Source organism: Nyctereutes procyonoides, unplaced genomic scaffold, assembly GCF_905146905.1.
Source record: "Nyctereutes procyonoides isolate TBG_1078 unplaced genomic scaffold, NYPRO_anot_genome, whole genome shotgun sequence".
NCBI classification, from domain to species: Eukaryota; Metazoa; Chordata; class Mammalia; order Carnivora; family Canidae; genus Nyctereutes; species Nyctereutes procyonoides.
The window spans coordinates 32,894,614-32,912,721 of NW_026575135.1; the positions used below are offsets into that span (position 1 = coordinate 32,894,614).

Below are 18,108 nucleotides of genomic sequence, written 5' to 3' on the forward strand. Positions count from 1 at the left end.
CCCGATGTGGGATTCGATCCTGAGACTCCAGATCACACCCTGGGCCGAAGACAGGCACTCAACCACTGAGCCACCCAGTTATCCTGCCCAGCTCTGCTCTTACTGCTGTGAAGTGGGTCAACCAACTCCATTAAGCCTCAGTGCCCCTTTCTGCAAAGTGAGGATTATAATGGAATTTATCTAATAGTGATATTGTGCGGATGGAATTAGGTAATGCAAGTAAAGCATTCAATAGAGTTCTGGTGGAGAGTAAACACATAATAAATACTGGTTTTTATTATTCTTGTCATATATTTGTTATTTTACTTACAAGGAGGCAATTCTCTTTAATGCAAAAGCAAAGTATTCTATATTACTTCGTATTGCCCTGTAAGTACACTGGCTGTTTGAACTAAAATCAGGACAAATGATCCAGCAAATCACACACACTCATACAGCAAAGAAACAGAAGCAGTGAAATAAAAATAGTACCGGGTGATTCAGGACAGGAAAATCACTGTGCCTGTAAGTTCTGTGCTTTGCTTTTTTAATAGCTTGAGTCCTCAAAGAAAACCACGCCAGGTCTACACAAGGGAAGTAAAGGATGAATTTGTTTGGGGTTGGATTCTGAATTCATAGGCAGATTAGAACAAGTTTTTTTTCCTCCCAGCATGGGATGCGTAAACAGACACACCTGTGCAGTATCCTAGGTTATTGCTGTTAAAGAAAATCTTATCTTCTCTTCCGACAATTTGTTGTGAGGATAACATCAGGAAAAAACCCTTCCCGGTACCAGGGTGGGAGGGGCCAGAGACAGAACAGAGCCCATGAAACAGACTTATTATCATGTGTAAACTGGAGCTGGAAGAAAGGTATTGATAGAGCTGGAAGCTCTGTTGAAGGAGAATGGGTTAGAAGGTCTATGATGTCTAAGGTCTTCAGTAATTGTATCTGAGAACAGACTTAACAAATACTTTCAAGTCTGTTAACTGGATTGGTTTTGGAAAACCCCAGCTTCACTCTGAGAATCTCATCTGCCTAATTCCCATTCTGTCAATATTTTAAATGTATATTTATAGTATAAGAATCAGGACCGGGATCCCTGGGTGGCGCAGCGGTTTGGCGCCTGCCTTTGGCCCAGGGCGCGATCCTGGAGACCCGGGATCGAATCCCACATCAGGCTCCCGGTGCATGGAGCCTGCTTCTCCCTCTGCCTATGTCTCTGCGCCTCTCTCTCTCTCTGTGACTATCATAAATGAATAAAAATTAAAAAAAAAAAAAGAATCAGGACCTTCTGAAACTTTGCCATTTAGGTCAAACTAGAGAAGGAGACTGAGGGGTGGGGCTGCAGACTGGTGGAACAAGAAAGCAGCTCCAACAGAGACTGGCCATCACAGAATGGTCTTCTATGGTGTTTAAAGGGAATTTCCAGGATGGACATACTTCATAGACAAATGTAAATAAGTATGGCAATACATTCCGAAGTCAAATACAAATGCTTTTTATCGTCTTCTATAATTCATGCCCCTGTTCCCAAGCATTTATGTGGGTAATTGAAAAATGACAGCATAACACATTTCTTGCCTTGACTCTCCATTTCTCTCAAGGCAGATGAGCTATGACACCAAAGGCAAACACTCCATGTAACAAAGGACAGTTGTATCTCTCAGATAATCCAGTGATCTGGATTGTGCCCTTTCAGTCCCCTTCCAAACCCTGAATGGAATCAAGACTCATGCACCCATGGGAATCAACTGGTTCCAAGTAGCCTTTTGTTTCCATGCTCCCAATTCTCATATTCCTCACACTCTTTTCTTGGCCTTTTTTTATTTTCAAAGTGAAATCTTTATATCCCACCGTACCTTATTTTGATAGCTGATTTACTGTTGTCTCTCATTATGCTTTTTTAAGATGTCCCTATTGCTAATCCATTAAGACTTTGTATTGGAGGGAAAAAATCCTGTACTGGGGTGAGAACTAGGGCCTGAAAAGTAAAAGCATATGGTTCATTATCTACTTACCACCAAACGCAAACACATCACAATTTATGTCAGTATGATTTAGAGCCTAAAATTAAGGCAAAAATTATTGAAGCCAGGTCGAGGCACCCAATTTTTCCACATACTGTTTTCTCTACTTTAGCATATACTTGAAATTTTCTATCATAAAAAAACTTCAAAAACATATATGACATCAGAGAAGGAAACTCAAAAGAAAAAAAATGATCTGAATACTATCCTCTGATGTCAGATTACTGTAGACAGCATTCCTATGCTAAGCAGAGTTCTAGTGTTTCTCTCTGCAACCTTGAGAAGCTTGTGGGAGGAAGAGGGGTGTTGATTTTTAGTGGGAGTTATTTTAATGAGTGACCAGTGTTCTTGTTGAGGTGACCCGCACATGAAATGCTACATATTTCATTTTTCAAAAAACATGGAGGCAAGGATATAAAAAGAATGAAGGCTTTGGCATTGAACAGACTCTACTCAAACCCTCTTAGGGTTCAACTTGGGGGAAATTACTAATTTCTCTGACCTTTCATCCTCTACAAAGCAGAGCTTCCTATCAGCTTTACAAGGTAATTACAGGAAAAGTGCCTATTGATATGTCTCGCAAATAATAGATTCCCAATTTCCTTCCTTCTTGTCATAGTTTCAGTTGCTGATCATATACCGTGTTGAAGAAACTCCAAAGGCTTTCTAGATATAACTCTGAAATCTTTTCAGTTCTCCAAAACAGCAGTAAAATCTTGGCCTATCGAGTCACTGCACAGTATTAATAGCAAGGCTATTAATAGACAAGTATCCCAAGTCTTTAGACAAATTAGACACCAGATTGTGTGGTGTTACTGGAAAAGACAATAAACTCTTGGCTAGGGACATGAATTCTCATTTCCACTTTCTCACTAAGAAGCTTTCCCTTTAAAAGCGACACCTAACCATCTCCTGTCTTTGGTGAAGACATTTTTCAAAAGCATGTTTAAGCTCCCAACTTCCCAAAACACAGAGAATGATAAGCCTGGGAACTGACTCAAACATATAAAATTAATAATTTGATATGTCACTATACTAAATAGAGAGAAATCAGTTTGGTTGTCCTCAGATCATGAAAACCACCCTTAGTAGATATGGACAAAACAAAAGCACTATACAAACATAAGGTTTTGACTCGGGATCAAACGGTCTTGGCCAGGGGCCACTGCAAAGAGTCACGGTGATAATTATTGTTTTTGCGATGATGAAAGCAGAATTATGAATTTAATGCAATAAACAGCTGCCAATTAGCTAAAGCCCAGCACAGAGAATAATTAACAGAGAGGGACCTCAGGTGTCAGAGGCAGCAGGCCCCGCACTTACCATAGCCCTGGCAGGCTACTTCATGGGTAAGAGCCTCAGTTACTTCATTGCTAGGATAAAGCATATCTAAGAGTTGTCAGAAGTCAAATGAGAAAATGCTGGTAAAATGTCCTTGGCATTAGTAAATGCTTAGGAATCTATTTTCTCCATGAATTTCCACTTTAGAAATACTGATAACATTATCAATAATGTTGATTTTTCTGAGTGAAAATTCAAAAGTTAACTTTTCATATTTATGAATCACTCATTGTTAAATGTGTATGTTTGTGAGAGAGAGACACACACACACACAGAGATTACACATTTATGGGGTTTCAAAAGATAGCAACCTCTTGCCTAAATAGTAAGAGGACAGTATTCAGCAGAGCTCTTGAGGCACCTGGGTGACTCAGTCAGTGAAGCATCTGCCTTCAACTCAAGTCATGATCTCAGGGTCCTGGGATGGAGCCCAGCACTAGGGTTCCCTGCTCAGTGGGGGTCTGCTTCTCTCTTCATTTCTGCCGCTTCCCTTGCTTGGGCACTTGCTCTCTCCCTCTATCTTTCTCTGTGTCAAATAAATAAATAGAATCTTTTTTAAAAATGTCACAGACGTCTCTAAAGTCCTTGCCACCATAGCCCCAGTCACAGGCAACCTGCACACATACATTGGTCAAGATGATTTGCGGAACTAAAGGTATTACACTAAGTGAAACACATCAATCAGAGAAAGACAATTATCATATGATTTCACTCATATGTGGAATTTAAGAAACAAAACAGAAGATCATAGGGGAAGGGAGAGAAAAATAAAGTAAGATGAAATCAGAGAGGGAGACAAACCATAAGAGACTCTCAATCAATTGGAAACTAACTGAGGGTCGCTGGGCAGGGGCAGGGGGGAGATGAGGTAACTGGGCAAAGGTCATTAAGGAGGGTATGTGATATAATGAGCACTGGGTATTATATACAACTGAAGAATCACCAATTTCTACCTTTGAAACTAATAATACACTATATGTTAATCAACTGAATTTAAACAAAATAAAATTTTTAAAAAACAAAAATAAAAAATCACAGACCACAGCCTCAGTCACGGGCAACTTGTGCACAACACATTAGCCAAGACAATTTGCAAAATAACACTTTAATGATGCAGGAATCACACCTCCAGCACATCCCATATCTGAAGAATTCAAAGCTAAGAAAAGAAAGAGCCTGCACAACACACGTAAACACAGTTGAAGGATCTACATTTGAGATGCTATATTTTGGACAATTGCCAGAGACAGAATTCTCTTCAGTGGAAAATCAGCTTTGATTCAAGAAAGTGCCCCGTAAAACCTGGACAGGGCAGGCTGTGACCTAGCACTCATACTGAAACAGATCGGCAGGTGACTCAAAACCCAGATGACAGGAAGAAACATACCCACAGATGGATCAACCCAAAACAAGCATTTCCCGGACCACATTGATTATCATCCTGATGGGCTGGAACAGAGGACAAGCCACTCTTGGTTATCAAAACCACTCCATGGTGTGTGTTGGCTTTGCTGTATGCGAATTCTGTGTGCAGATGGATATATATATCCATTGTTTAGGCTGAGTTTTTCTCAAAGATGGCCTACAGTTTTGTTTTAAAAAAAAAAATCAAGTGAACTGATCTGACACCATACAACATTTATAAAGAAACACACATAACAAAAGGTGGTCAGATATCCTGGTCCTATTTGAGGGCACCACATCCTATGTGTATACTACAGGTATTGATTCTGGCCCCTAGAATTTTTGGGCCTCTCACCACAAGATGGGATTAGAACACTTACATAAGTTGGCTATCTTTACTTAGAGGCTCAATATAACGGCTGGTGCTCCCCAGGGCAGAACAGACACCAGGGCTTTGCTAATTAGGATGAAAAGATTAGGGGATCCTTGGGTGGTGCAGCAGTTTGGCGCCTGCCTTTGACCCAGGGCGCGATCCTGGAGACCCGGGATCGAATCCCACGTCAGGCTCCCAGTGCATGGAGCCTGCTTCTCCCTCTGCCTGTGTCTCTGCCTCTCTTTCTCTCTGTGACTATCATAAAAAAAAAAAAGATGAAAAGATTATTTCACTGTGTCTCCATGCCAAACTGAAAAAGCAAACATCCACCTTGACATTTCTTTCAGCTCCTAAGTCTTCCCTAATGCTTAACTTTTTTCTTCTTCCTTTCTATCCTCCGATTTTCCTTCCACAAAGCTATTCATCTTTTCCTCAGCTCCTATCAACAAGGAAATCATTCAACTGCTGACATGGCTTGCCCCCATTGACTGTGTTGTAAAGACAGACTTTCTGCAAGATGGAATCCCTGCCCCAGATCCACTCCACCACTACCATCACCTCCTCATCTTTGTAGGAGGACAACGCAGACACCTCTCCAGACCTGCCACTGCCCTGGTCTGAGGAGGCAGGAACGTCCAAGACAAGGGAGGAAATACTGTGGACGACAGCAGAAATTGCACCGTCCCCAGGGCTCTGTGTTTCCACCACACCCAGTGGTGGAATTTGTTCCCAGTAAACACGCATTGCTCAAAGCACCATTATATATTAGAGATGAAAGAGAAAGACTGTCTGCTTCTCAAGTCAGCTCCGCTCTACAGAGGATACACATGAAAAGTGGTTATCTGTGCTTCTCTGATCCAGACACTAGACAGGGAAGCCCCTGGGCTACCTAAAGATTGCTCTTTTCCATGTACCTTGAGCATAATTTCTCCCTTGAAACTCCAAGATGGGCACAGACTTCAAATTAGACTGGAAAGTAATGAAACATGAAAACCCTTGTGGAACACTCTTTGGAAATCTTGTCCCCCCCAAAAAAAATTTTCTTTTAGATTTTATTTATTTATTTGACAGAGAGAGCGAGAGTGTGCAAGCAGGGGGAGCGGTAGGCAGAAGGAGAAGCAGGCCCCCTGCTAAACAGGAGTCCAGTGTGGGCTTGAACCCAGGACCTTTCAGATCATGACCCAAGCCAAAGGCAGATGCTTAACCGAATGAGCTACCCAGGTACCCCGCTCTTGCCAAAATTCTTTAGGAATTACATAGTGTTGAGAGTTAGCCATACTAAGCAACATCTAACCTCAGTGAAACAATAATAAAAAGACTAAGGATGAATAAGGAAGAAGAGCGGTGAAAGTACCAGCCATAATGCACATCCTGAAGGGGTCCTTCCTGTCTTAGCCCAGCCAGTCTCCCCACAGGTGAAGCTGCTATAACTGTCAGAACTTGAAAAATCTGTCAGGCTTCTTCTCCTCTTGCATGGTATCTCTCAACTCAGTCCAGTAGCCATATATCCACCTCTCTCCAGCTTCTGGCTAATGATGAGCAAATCATTCACTCGTCCCAGCCAATATTCTGAACAGTTAGCCATTCTCCCCTGGGTATGGTTTTCAGAGTCAGCACCCCATTTTTTTTTTTACCTCTTCCATGGTAACACTTTGCCTTTTAATGATTGATTTGATTTTTCAGATAGCCAAGAGATATTCACAGCCAGTCAGTCCTTCTGGGAAATAAAATTGGTTATCAAGCAAGATAAAACATTTCCTGTTAAAAAATAAAGTGTACTTTACTTTTTTAAAGATTTATGTATTTGACAGAGAAAGAGCACAAGCAGGGGGTGTGGCAGGCAGAGTGAGAGGAAGAAGCAGGGTCCCCGCTGAGCAGGGAGCCCAATGTGGGAATTGATCCCAGACCCTGGGATGCTTAAGTGACTGAGCTGCCCAGGCACCCCTAAAGTGTTCTTTAAAATAATGTGTGTGTGTATGTGTGTGTCTGTATGTATGGTAAACTGGGTCTGAAAGATGTTTCCACTGAAAGCTTAAATATGTTTTATGCCAATATGTGTGAAAAGTTTCCAAGGGTCAGAGCTCTGAAGGACAACTCACATTTGGATAGAGACATTGTGCTATGTTTGCTTTAAAAGATTGATTATTTTATAGCTACAACTCATAAAGCCTGTGGTCATAAAACACCTCCCTCTATCTTGGAGACAGACTACACTTGTATAAATAATGTTATCATGTTCTAACTCAGCTAAGACCACTCCTGGTCCTAAATGTGGCCAGACTCCACTCTGCACTCAAGTAGCCAGGACCACAGAATCTATTCCCGGTATCAAATCTAGCTTACATAGGAAAATAAAAAAGGAAATTTAATCCCAAAAGAATAAATATTGTGAAAGGATAAGAAGTGACTAAAAAATCAAAATAGCTTAAAGGATACAGAAATATGCTTAATACTGGTTTGGGGGTACTTTTGTCAGTTACACAGTGCTCGTATGGAGAAAAGTAGCAACTCTATCTTGATTTCACATCTGCTACTTGCCAAGGTATGGTCATCCATCTTCCACAACTCTGCTTTGTCACCAGTCAGCTCCAATGGACTTAATTGTGCCGTCACTTTCCAGTCATACTTCCCAAATCTGCTGCTTGCCACTTTAAAAGCTCCTTATATCCTACAACGTAGTATTCTATGTCTACTACTTCCACATTTTGTTTACTTCATCCCCTTCTTAGTCCACTAAAAAGAGGGATTGTGGTTTTCTGAAATAAAGACTAGACTTTAAGTCAGACAGAGATGGGTTTGAATCTTGGCTTTAGTGGTGACCTCAGAAAATGTAATTAATTAATCTTCCTAAGCTTTTCCAAATTAAAAAAAAAATATTATAGGTTGTCTTAAATTATTGAATATATGTTCCTTAAAAACTGAAAAAAATGACTATATAAGGCAAGTCTTTATGAGTTTGTTCAGTGTATTTTTATAGGCATATAAGTTCTATGAAGTGGAAACATAGTCTAATATTTCCTGTTGTGCAGTGTGCTTTGTTTCCCTTTACATTACCAGTAATGCACCTCCACTTCTATATCTTTGCAGTGACCAAGAGCCATTAATTATGAAAGTAGTCCTTTCTGTTGTTGTGGCTGAAATGCTGGCATTGTGTTTGTTATTGGAAGGTTCCTCTCCTCCCTCTAGTTGCATACATTTGCCCTTCTGCTGTCCCCTAGAACAACACAGATAAATCTGATCCCTTTGCCGTATAGCAACCCTAAAATATGAAAAGTGAGCCTTCGCATCCCTGTCTTTTCTTCTCTAAGTTGAGCAGCTTTGGTGCTTTTGTTTTGATTTGTTTATCCATTTCTGATCTGATATTGCTTCTGGGTCCTTGCTCATCCTTACTGTAGCCTGCTAAATCTTGGGCTTCTCTCACACCAGAGTGCCATCTCTCACCTGAAACCCTTATCCTCTCAATGTAAATTCCTTTCTTCCCTAATTTCTACTGGACTTTATTCTGTTTCCATAGGTCTCCTCACTTCGGCTGTACTAGACATGTCTTGTATTTCTCTGGGAACAAACCACCTACCCACTCTTCACCTCTACCATCATCAACCCCATAGAAGAGTATCTCAAAGGTATCTTTGGATTATATTAATTGACTTTAGCAGCTATTTCCTCTTTTTATACAACCAATACATTTTCTGTGCATTGTTTCAATCTCTATAACATTCTAAAAAGCTATCATGTATATGTGTACAGTATAGCTGCCAAAGTGACTACTCTGGAGTCAGACTGCTAGGGTTCAAATCCCAGTCACCTAACAGCTATGTGTCCTCTCTGAGCTTCAGTGTCTTCATCTGTAAGACAAGGATAGTAGAAACCACTTCATAAGGTTGTTACGAAGATTATGTGATTACCAGTAATGCATGCAAAGTACCTAGATCAGTAGTTGGCACGAGGCAAGCACTGTTTGCTGCTGTGATGAGAAGGATAATGAGGTATGTGCTCAGGAAAATCACTTTCATCTTCCCGGGTCTCAATTTCCTAACCTGTAAAATGAAAAGGAAAAAGGATAAACGCTGACAACAGTGGTAGTGGTGACTGTACTAGAACCCTTGACACTTTATGAAGCACATCCATATGCAGTAGTTCACCAGGAAGCACTCATGAGTAGCCCCTGCCCTCAGTGTTTCTGACTTGCTGGAACAGCCAACCAATGGGCTGCAAAGCATGAACACTGACTCTGGCCCTGGGCCTCCATTTAGCAGAAAGATCCAAAGTCCTCAGATAGCTTATGCCTCCTCCAGTATCTGACTCACTACCTGCAAAATAATTCAGGCTTGTACATCTGGAGCCCCAAATGGCACTGAGAGACTAGAAAGTAAGAGACAGGCAAAGAAATAAAACAAGGCAATCATATTATTGAGTATCTTTATTACCCATATTTCTGAGATAATTTCCTCATAGAAGTTCACTATGAGTGTCAAGGTCACACAGCTACTGACTTTAAACCAGGATGGAAGTCTGACGGAGGCCAAAGCTCAAGCTCACTCTAAAGTTCCATGCTGCCTCACTGAAGTTTGCAATCTATTAGGATTGGGGTGTTGGTTGTCATTTAAACTTTTCCACTAAATCTCAAGCCCATTGAGAAGTTCTGCTCTAAAATGGTGCCAAGAACATGAGGTATTTTATCATAAACAACTAGCCTATAGATGGCGCTCTTTTTCACTCATGACTCACCCAATCTGGCACTCCTCAGAAAAGCTTCAAAGCAAAAATGCCACTGTGTTGTGAAGGCCCCCAGAGACAACTCTACCTCACAAGTCTATCTGGTAAGTGATCAAGACAGCTATTGAGCAATGACATTTCTTCCATATTTACAGAATAACAGAATAAACACGTCTGAAGCATGTTATTGTTCCATACAATAAATATTGTAATTGAATGAGCTCAGGCCTCTTTTTTGTTCGTGTTCTTCCTCATTTATTTCCCACCAACACACTTTTTTGCTCCCTGCTTTGATGGCTGCTAGCCCTGAGGGCACATAGGTGAAGTCAGCATAATATATACATTGCTAAAAAGTCTCCAGTCAACAGGTATACTTCCTGCTTAAAGGAAGTAGCATGAAAACAAGAGAGCAATGAAGCCACGGTCTTGAGATCCCAAGGATTTCACTGTGTTTGGGAAACTCCACTGAATTAGAACACTTGGCTTAAATAAGCGAAATTACAATTATAGGTTAAGAGACATCTCTATTATCTTCATTGTCATTTCAACAGACAGTTACTAGATGCCAGGCAGGATACACTATATATTGTTGCATTTGGGCCTCATATATAATTCTGTGAGGTAGGCACGATTATTATACCCATATTTAATGAGGAAGCTGAGGTACAAAAATTTTATATAACTTTCGCATTGTCATAGAGCAAAACAATGGTAGCATGAGGATCCACACCCCAGCAGCCAAACTCCAGCACCCATGCTCTCTCCAAGCAAGTTTCTGATTGCCTCTGGAAAATGGTAAGATACTCAGGTGTGTACCTATAAGCCGGAACTATTTGGCTTAATGGTTTTCATGAGATTTCCCAATCCATTTAAACAACCCTGTACTGTAAGCAGTTGGTGTCATGAAAATGAATACAATCTGCATATGCTAAGAAAACCCAAGCCACTGTGGTCACGTGAATTTCCTCTGCAGAGTCACTTCACTTACCTGTTGGATTGATCACACACAACACTTGAGTTGGAATTCCACTGAGAATTTCTGGCATGGCTGGAACTAACTTGTTGTGAGTGTACTTAGGGGATTACATTTGATTCTTACTATGACTTTTACTGGAAATCTCTGACAATGAGATGAATAGCTGTTAGGAAAGGTAGAAAGAAAACTGTCAACCCCATGAACCTCTTGTCACTGATATGTTTCAGAGCCCCAAGTTCATAAAGCTTCCCCCCTTTTTACCCCACAAAGGCTCCTTCTCTTTCCAGAAAGTTCCTCGTCCCAAAGCCTAGGACCGATAAGGAATGAGGACAGAACAACAGGTGCCTTGTTGTCTCAAGTGGTTTATTGACATTGCTAAGATTTTTCAGACTGGGTAACACCCATTTAGCTCATTATGCCCCTCATAGCAATAATCTTCTTTAGGTACTTTCTCCCTGTTGAGAGAGAGTGAAGTAGGGTGGAGTGAGAAACATATGAATTTTTCTCTCTCCTTCTCTCTCTCTCTCTCTCTCTCTCTCTGTCTCTCTCTCTCTACTTATTTTCAAGTTTAATGCAGCTCAATTTATGTCACACAAGGGATGACCCCATTACAGGAGCTAATTGTAGGTGGCCACAAGATAGAACTGAAAGACAAAGGGGAATAAAGGCTTGTAACAAAGCACCCAGAAGATGCCACGCAATGCCCCCCTGTGTTAGAACCATCTGCCAAGGAAGCATGACAAATGGCACAGTCCTAGGGGTCAAAAGGTCTGGATCCAAGTGTTGCTCACCCCATAATCTTGGGCAAGCTCCTTTTCCTGTTGAGGCTTCAGCTGTCTCACTTTTATAAGGAATAAAGCTTGACCAGAGGGTCAGTGGAAATTGATGAGATCTCATGCTCTAGGTCACTCTAGGGCCTGTATCAATGTTGGTTGTGGGTTGATTTTTCAGGGGTCTGGCCTTGTCTCTCACTCTAACCAGAAGCTTGTCCTTGATTCTTGCACATCCTCCCAAGCCCAGAAAAGGTAAAGGTTTGATATTGCCTTGGGTGTGATCCCAGTCCATCTTATGAATAAACATGACTTCCTGTTTCCCTACAGTGAGAAAAGAGGAGGGAAGCAAGGTCTGAGGAGAGTAACAGAGGCCACAGCAAATGAGGGCCTCAGCAGGGGCAACAAGAGACTGTTCAAGCTGACTCAGTCCTGTGTTTTTTCCTGTTAAATGATTCACATGGCAAGGCAAATCAGGCTGAGATGCACAAACTCTTCTCTGCCTTTCATGAGCTTCCAAATGAGTTGGTGATTTTTTTGTTTTTGTTTTTCCTATCTCATTACACTTTCCTTGGAAACATGATCGCACTGTTTTCATTCCAGATTGAGGTTCCCCCCCACTCATTTCAAGGTCCTGGAGAGGTGGGGTTATCATATTTAACTCCCCAGCAGTTAAAGCACTATTGGAAACACTGTGCTAATACATGACTTTAAAACTACCTACAGGGCCATTTTAAATGTTATTCCTTAAACATCTTGTGTTTTTTTGACTCAAATAGGTTAAATTATAAACAAAATTTCATAGCATGTTGTATATAATGAAGTCTGAGCTTCTTAAAAATCAAGCTCTAGGGATCCCTGGGTGGCGCAGCGGTTTGGTGCCTGCCTTTGGCCCAGGGCGCGATCCTGGAGACCCGGGATCGAATCCCACGTCGGGCTCCCGGTGCATGGAGCCTGCTTCTCCCTCTGCCTATGTCTCTGCCTCTCTCTCTCTCTCTCTCTGTGACTATCATAAAGAAATAAAAAAAAATTTAAAAAAATCAAGCTCTAGATATATGAATTTTCCATATGTTTCTTAAAAGATTTATTGTTGTATATACCCAAGAATTTTCAGTTTTTTGAATGGGAATTCCTTCTGGAATATATAACAGACAAAATATTTTTCTTCATAACAAAATTGAAGCTTTCATTCATTATTAAAAGTCATGATCCTTAAATCCCTTTAACACTCTCAGCCACCATTTTGTCTTCTCATGTTTAAGTGAGGTCAATTTTCATTGAGGCCCTTCTTCCATCTTTTGTTTAATTTCCATGCATATCCATAGCCATAATATCCTTTTTAGGCAAATTATTCAGGAAGAGACAGTTTTACTATTTGATAAAATCTGGACAGTGATGACATTCCCCAGCTTAAGACCCTGTAGTAACTTCTCATTATAGTTAGAATATTAGTCAAACTCCTTTTCATGACCTATAGGGCCCCATATGACCTATTCCCTGCCTTTCTCTCCAGCCAAACTCCCCTTCATCCACTGTGGCCCACACACTGGCTTTCTCTCTGTTCCTCAAAAACGCCAGGGCTGTCTCAGGTTCCTTGTACTTGCCATTGCTACTTCCTGAAAGAGTCTTCCCTCATCTTCATCTGACTGCCTCTTTCTCTCTATTTAGTTCTAAGGTCAAACGTCACTTCCTCACAGAAGCCATCAATGTCTCTCACACTAAGCAGATTGCAACTGCTTTCCTGCTTTGCTTCCCCCCCCCCCAGCAGTTAAAGCACTATTGGAATGCTTTTATTTGTTCCTTATTTATTAGTTTTTGTCAATATTTATTCTCTATCACTTCCATTATACTTCAGGAGAAGAAGGCCTTTATCTGTCTTGTTCACTGCTTTACCACAATTTCTAGAATGGCTCTCAACACATAAGAGGCACTCAATAAAATACTGTTGAAGGAAAAAATCCTGGCTCACCTCCCCACCTACTTAAAGCTCATCTCCATTTATCATGGGAAGTTCTGGTTGTCTTGAGTCTTATTGCACATTGGGTAATCCAGTCTGAATTATCAATTACAATGATATGCTCAGATGGCTGTCACAACAGTAAAAAGCTGGTAATGTCCAGTGTCATTCATCCACTCTTGGAAAGAGACAAAAGAGCTATGAGAATGTTGATGACACACTCTAATTTCTTGGGTAGTTCTTTTCAAACTTTTCCAACAAAATGTAACTAACAGTTTAGAATAGCAAATAATAACACTAAGAAGGGGATCAGAACAGGAGTATAAAGTGACCTCCCAAGGACAATATATCTTTGAAGTTGCACATTATGTTTTTAAAATCCAGATGAGTTTTGCATTCTAATAATCACATATCTGGGTTTGATTTAACATAAAAGTAATTTTCCCTTAAATTTTTGGAAAAAATATGCTCTCCAAGAAGATGTGTCCTCTTTACTCTGGAAAGCCACCAAGAATCCCCAGGTACAGATGATTCAAGCTGATAATCATTAGAAATAACTCTGGAGGAGCCTTGAAGGGAGAACAGCCCCTACTCATGCTTTGTTATCCTCACCTCATCTTCACCCCAGTGAGGAAGAACTCCGGAATAAAGACACCTAAGTGAATCTTGAGTCCTAAGGGGTGTCACGTTTTGAAAAGGAAAAAAGGCTAAAAGTTTTATCTTTCTGCTTCCTTCGTTTTTCAGATATCTGTCTTAAAACATTTCACTGCTCTCTTTCTTTCCATATGTTTGGTGAGGTAAGAGGTATAAGCTTTCCTTGCTTCTGAGAGAAGAGACCTTAGAGTGAGCACATAACTCACTTTTCCCAGGACCATCCTAGTTATGATTATGTTGTCACTGCAGTAATATTTATGCTCTCTTTCCATTTGTATAGTATATGGTCCCTCCAAGGGATGCCTTCCCCGCTCTCCCTCCCACTTAAAAGAAGAAGCAGGAACCACTCTAAATGAGTCATAAACATGATATAAATCTTCCAGTCAAACTTCAACCCACCAAGGAAAGGGAGTCCTTGTGACTCAGATGAGTTGTCCATTTGATCCATTGAGAAAAATCACAAAAGTATTTGGGGTCCAAACCTTGGTTTTAGCAATGACATTTTCTTTGTCTAATACATTTCTGCAGTTAGGAATTGGTGATTACTATGGGTTACTCAAAGAGGGCTGGAGATTCAGGATCCAAGCCACCATGCATACATTACAATAATAATATTTATAGGAAGAAAACAAAAGAAGGAACTAGGATGGTAAGGGTGAATTGAGTTAATTAGTAAAAGCATTTTAAAATAAAATAAAATGTGATGAACAGAAAGTATTCAGTCAGAGATGCCACATGAATTTGAATAATCAGCCCTTTCAATGACCTGGCATTTGAAGGCATGAAAAAGAAGACCGTTATCCCATAGAACATACCAAAAAAGATTGCTAGGATAGTAATTATGGTGGCCACTGTGGGAAGCATAATAGACCAATGGTCCCAGCTGCAGCCCTCTGAAATCCATCACCACATTTGTTCTGAGGCCATGCTTTCTGTGGCTGCTCCTAGCCATGACTAAGCACAGCAGGCCCACTAAGGCAGGCCCATTCCTGAAACATGCAGGACTCCTCTAATGGGCATTGTTAGTTTAAAGACTCCAAATTAGCCTTGCCTAAACTTCCTCAGAATTAAAATTTTTTTTCTTAAGATGTTATTTACTTGTTTATTTTTTTTGGGGGGGGGGACAGAAAAAAGGGGAGAGAGAGAATCTCAGAGTCCACACTCAGCATGGAGCCCAATGTGAAGCTCCATTTCATGACACTGAACTCATGACCTGAGCTGAAATCAAGAGTCGGATGCATAACTGACTGAGCTACCCAGGGGCTCCTTGAATTGAAATGTTAAGGCATTTATTCTTTGCCTTCTTTCCCTCTCTCCTTCACAAGGATCAGTTCTGCATAGCTGGGTCTGAGCTTTCCCAGCCTCCTCCAGCTCCCTCCCCATTTTCTCCCACTAGGTTTTCCTCAACAAGTCTCTTGTATGTGGAACCTCATCTTAGCATCTGCTTCTCAGAGGACCTGAACTAACATAGTTCCAGGTAGGAATCTACTGGAAGAACAGGAAGAATTAGGCCATTTGATGCATTTGGGCTAATTTGATCTAATACTAAGAGGAAAGGAAATGGGTGATCATAAAAGAAGAAGTTTGAAGAGTTTAAGACTTAAAAGGGAAGTTTCGGAGTCTATGTTGTGACAGAAGTGGTTATGATGGTGGGGGTGGAGGTGAGAACAGTCAGGGTCAGAAGTGATTCATTTGCATATTTAATGCTACAGTAGATCCAAAGGCCTGTATGAGATCTTTTTGATGTAGAACTCAGGAAATGTTGACAGCAATGTTTCTTGCCATCCAGAAGAAGCCAATCTACAGTGAAAGAGAAAAAAGTCAATGCAGAGAGGGAAGCAATAGCAAGAGCTGAAGGGAGATCCTGGAGTGAGTTTTTGACTCTTTATTTCAGCTTTTCAGGAAGTCCACTGCATCCCTATATTGCCATGGTTTGATTGTTCAGCATTTCTTATTTTACCTAAACTAGTTCAAGATGGGTTTAGTCACTTGCAACCATTAGAGATGTGATTCACACAACAGCGAAATTTTATTTTGCTTTCCCTTAAAAACATCTATCATTATATAGTATAAAAATATCCAAGGTCACATTGTTCGTAACAGCAAAAATAAATAAAATGAAAACAATCCAAACATCTACCAATGGTAGAATAAATTATAGCAAAATCATCCAATGGAATATCACAAACTAAGTAATATATAAACTACATAAACTATAGCTACACATGTCAATAATAATAAATATCAAAAATAAGATTTTGGGAAACCAGTAAATTCTAGAAGAATTCATACTATAAGGTTCCATCAAGTTCAAAAACAAGTACAACTAAACCATGTATTGTCTAGGGATACATACAAAGATGGCAAAACTAAAGAAAAACAGGTAATGGTTTACACAAAATTTAGGGTAGTGGTTACTTCTAGAGGCAAGAGGGGGATATGGCTAGAGAGGACACACAAAGATATCTAAGTACTGAAAAAGTTGAATTTCTTAAACTGAGAGGTATTTGTTATATAGGGTGTTTATTTCTAATATTGTGTATATATATATTTAATTCACTTATATATGATAATTTTAAAACAAAAATAAGTATTACAGCAACTAACTCACATTTTGAGATGATTAAATAAGACTGTAGATGGTTAACAACAGTGTCTAGCATGTAGTAAGCTCTCAATAAATGATATATTATGGCATGGAGATATTGGTACCACTTAGAAGAAAAAAATATCAAAAAGTATGTCTTCATCTGTGTACACCATGCATGTATTCCAAGATACCTGAACATCTATGTTCGAACCACAGCCCTATTACCACAGCCCTATTGAAGACTGAGACAATGGTTTTCAACCTTCACTCACCTAAGGGATGATACCAGGAGAGATTCTCAGATTCGAAGCCATAGACAAGCACATAGTAGATATCCATACTAATGAATATAAGGTGTATAGTTGCCTAATATCACATAATTAGCCCAACATTTAAAGAAAAAAAATGATTGATTCATATCTACATCTTAGTAGAGAAAATAATAAACAATGGATCAAGTGTCAGCTTCAAGCTATTCTAACTTTCTATTCACAAAATAAGAGAATTGTGGAATTAGTAAAGTAGCCTGACCATCATCTCATTCAACTATTTATTTTACAGCCAAAGAAGGGAAAACCTCAGGGAGGTTCTTTGAATACTTCAAGGTCAACAGGGACTTTGTGATAGAGTCAGGACTAGAAAAGAAGTTAGGATAGAAGCTGTATTCCATTTACAATATTCCTGCTATTGGTGTTCACAGACCAATTAGAAGTGAAGTCAGGGATAGAAGGGAAAGTGAGCGAGATCAGGTATGGAAAATCCAACACTCAGTTCCTTTCAAAGGAACAGAGGAGCTGGAATCCACTGAAGGTCCCTGTGGATATAGGCCCAATGTACCACTTTTTGAGCAACACCTTTAAGTGAACTCTTCTAGGGACAAATTCCCAGAAGAAGATATACTGTGTTAATTCTCATAGTAGAAAATATCTCATATGTAATTTCAAAAACATTTCTATCTAAAGCTCATTCTCATCTCTATCACCTACACCTAATGCACTTGTTGGGCTTACAATACAATACTTGCTCTTACTTGATTAATTTTCTCTTGAATCATGTCTACCCAATTATGTAGAGCCAATCACCAATCTAAGGCTAAATTCAAAATTATTCCTTCAGTTACTACTCCCAGGGATGAAGGCTCTATACTAGGCACTAGAAATTTGATGCTAAGTGTTTAATCAAACTCCATTTACCCAGTTCAATCATGGGAGACAGTGACTTATTCAAAAGAACATACCAACCAGAAGTAACTCAATATAGACAATGCCCCTCAACCATTTTGTCACAAGACAATTAAATAAAAGCTCATAAAGAACCT

The 18,108-nt window shown here is 40.0% G+C and overlaps 1 long non-coding RNA gene across 1 annotated transcript in view; it reads right to left on the reverse strand.

The window, feature by feature from the left end:
- The window catches only part of LOC129494507 (uncharacterized), an 85,847-nt gene that overhangs the window by 21,444 nt on the left and 46,295 nt on the right, over window positions 1-18,108 (reverse strand). Inside the window, exon 3 of the long non-coding RNA XR_008661361.1 lies at window positions 9,053-9,164. This is a non-coding gene — a long non-coding RNA (uncharacterized LOC129494507). The remainder of the gene's footprint in view (window positions 1-9,052; window positions 9,165-18,108) is intronic.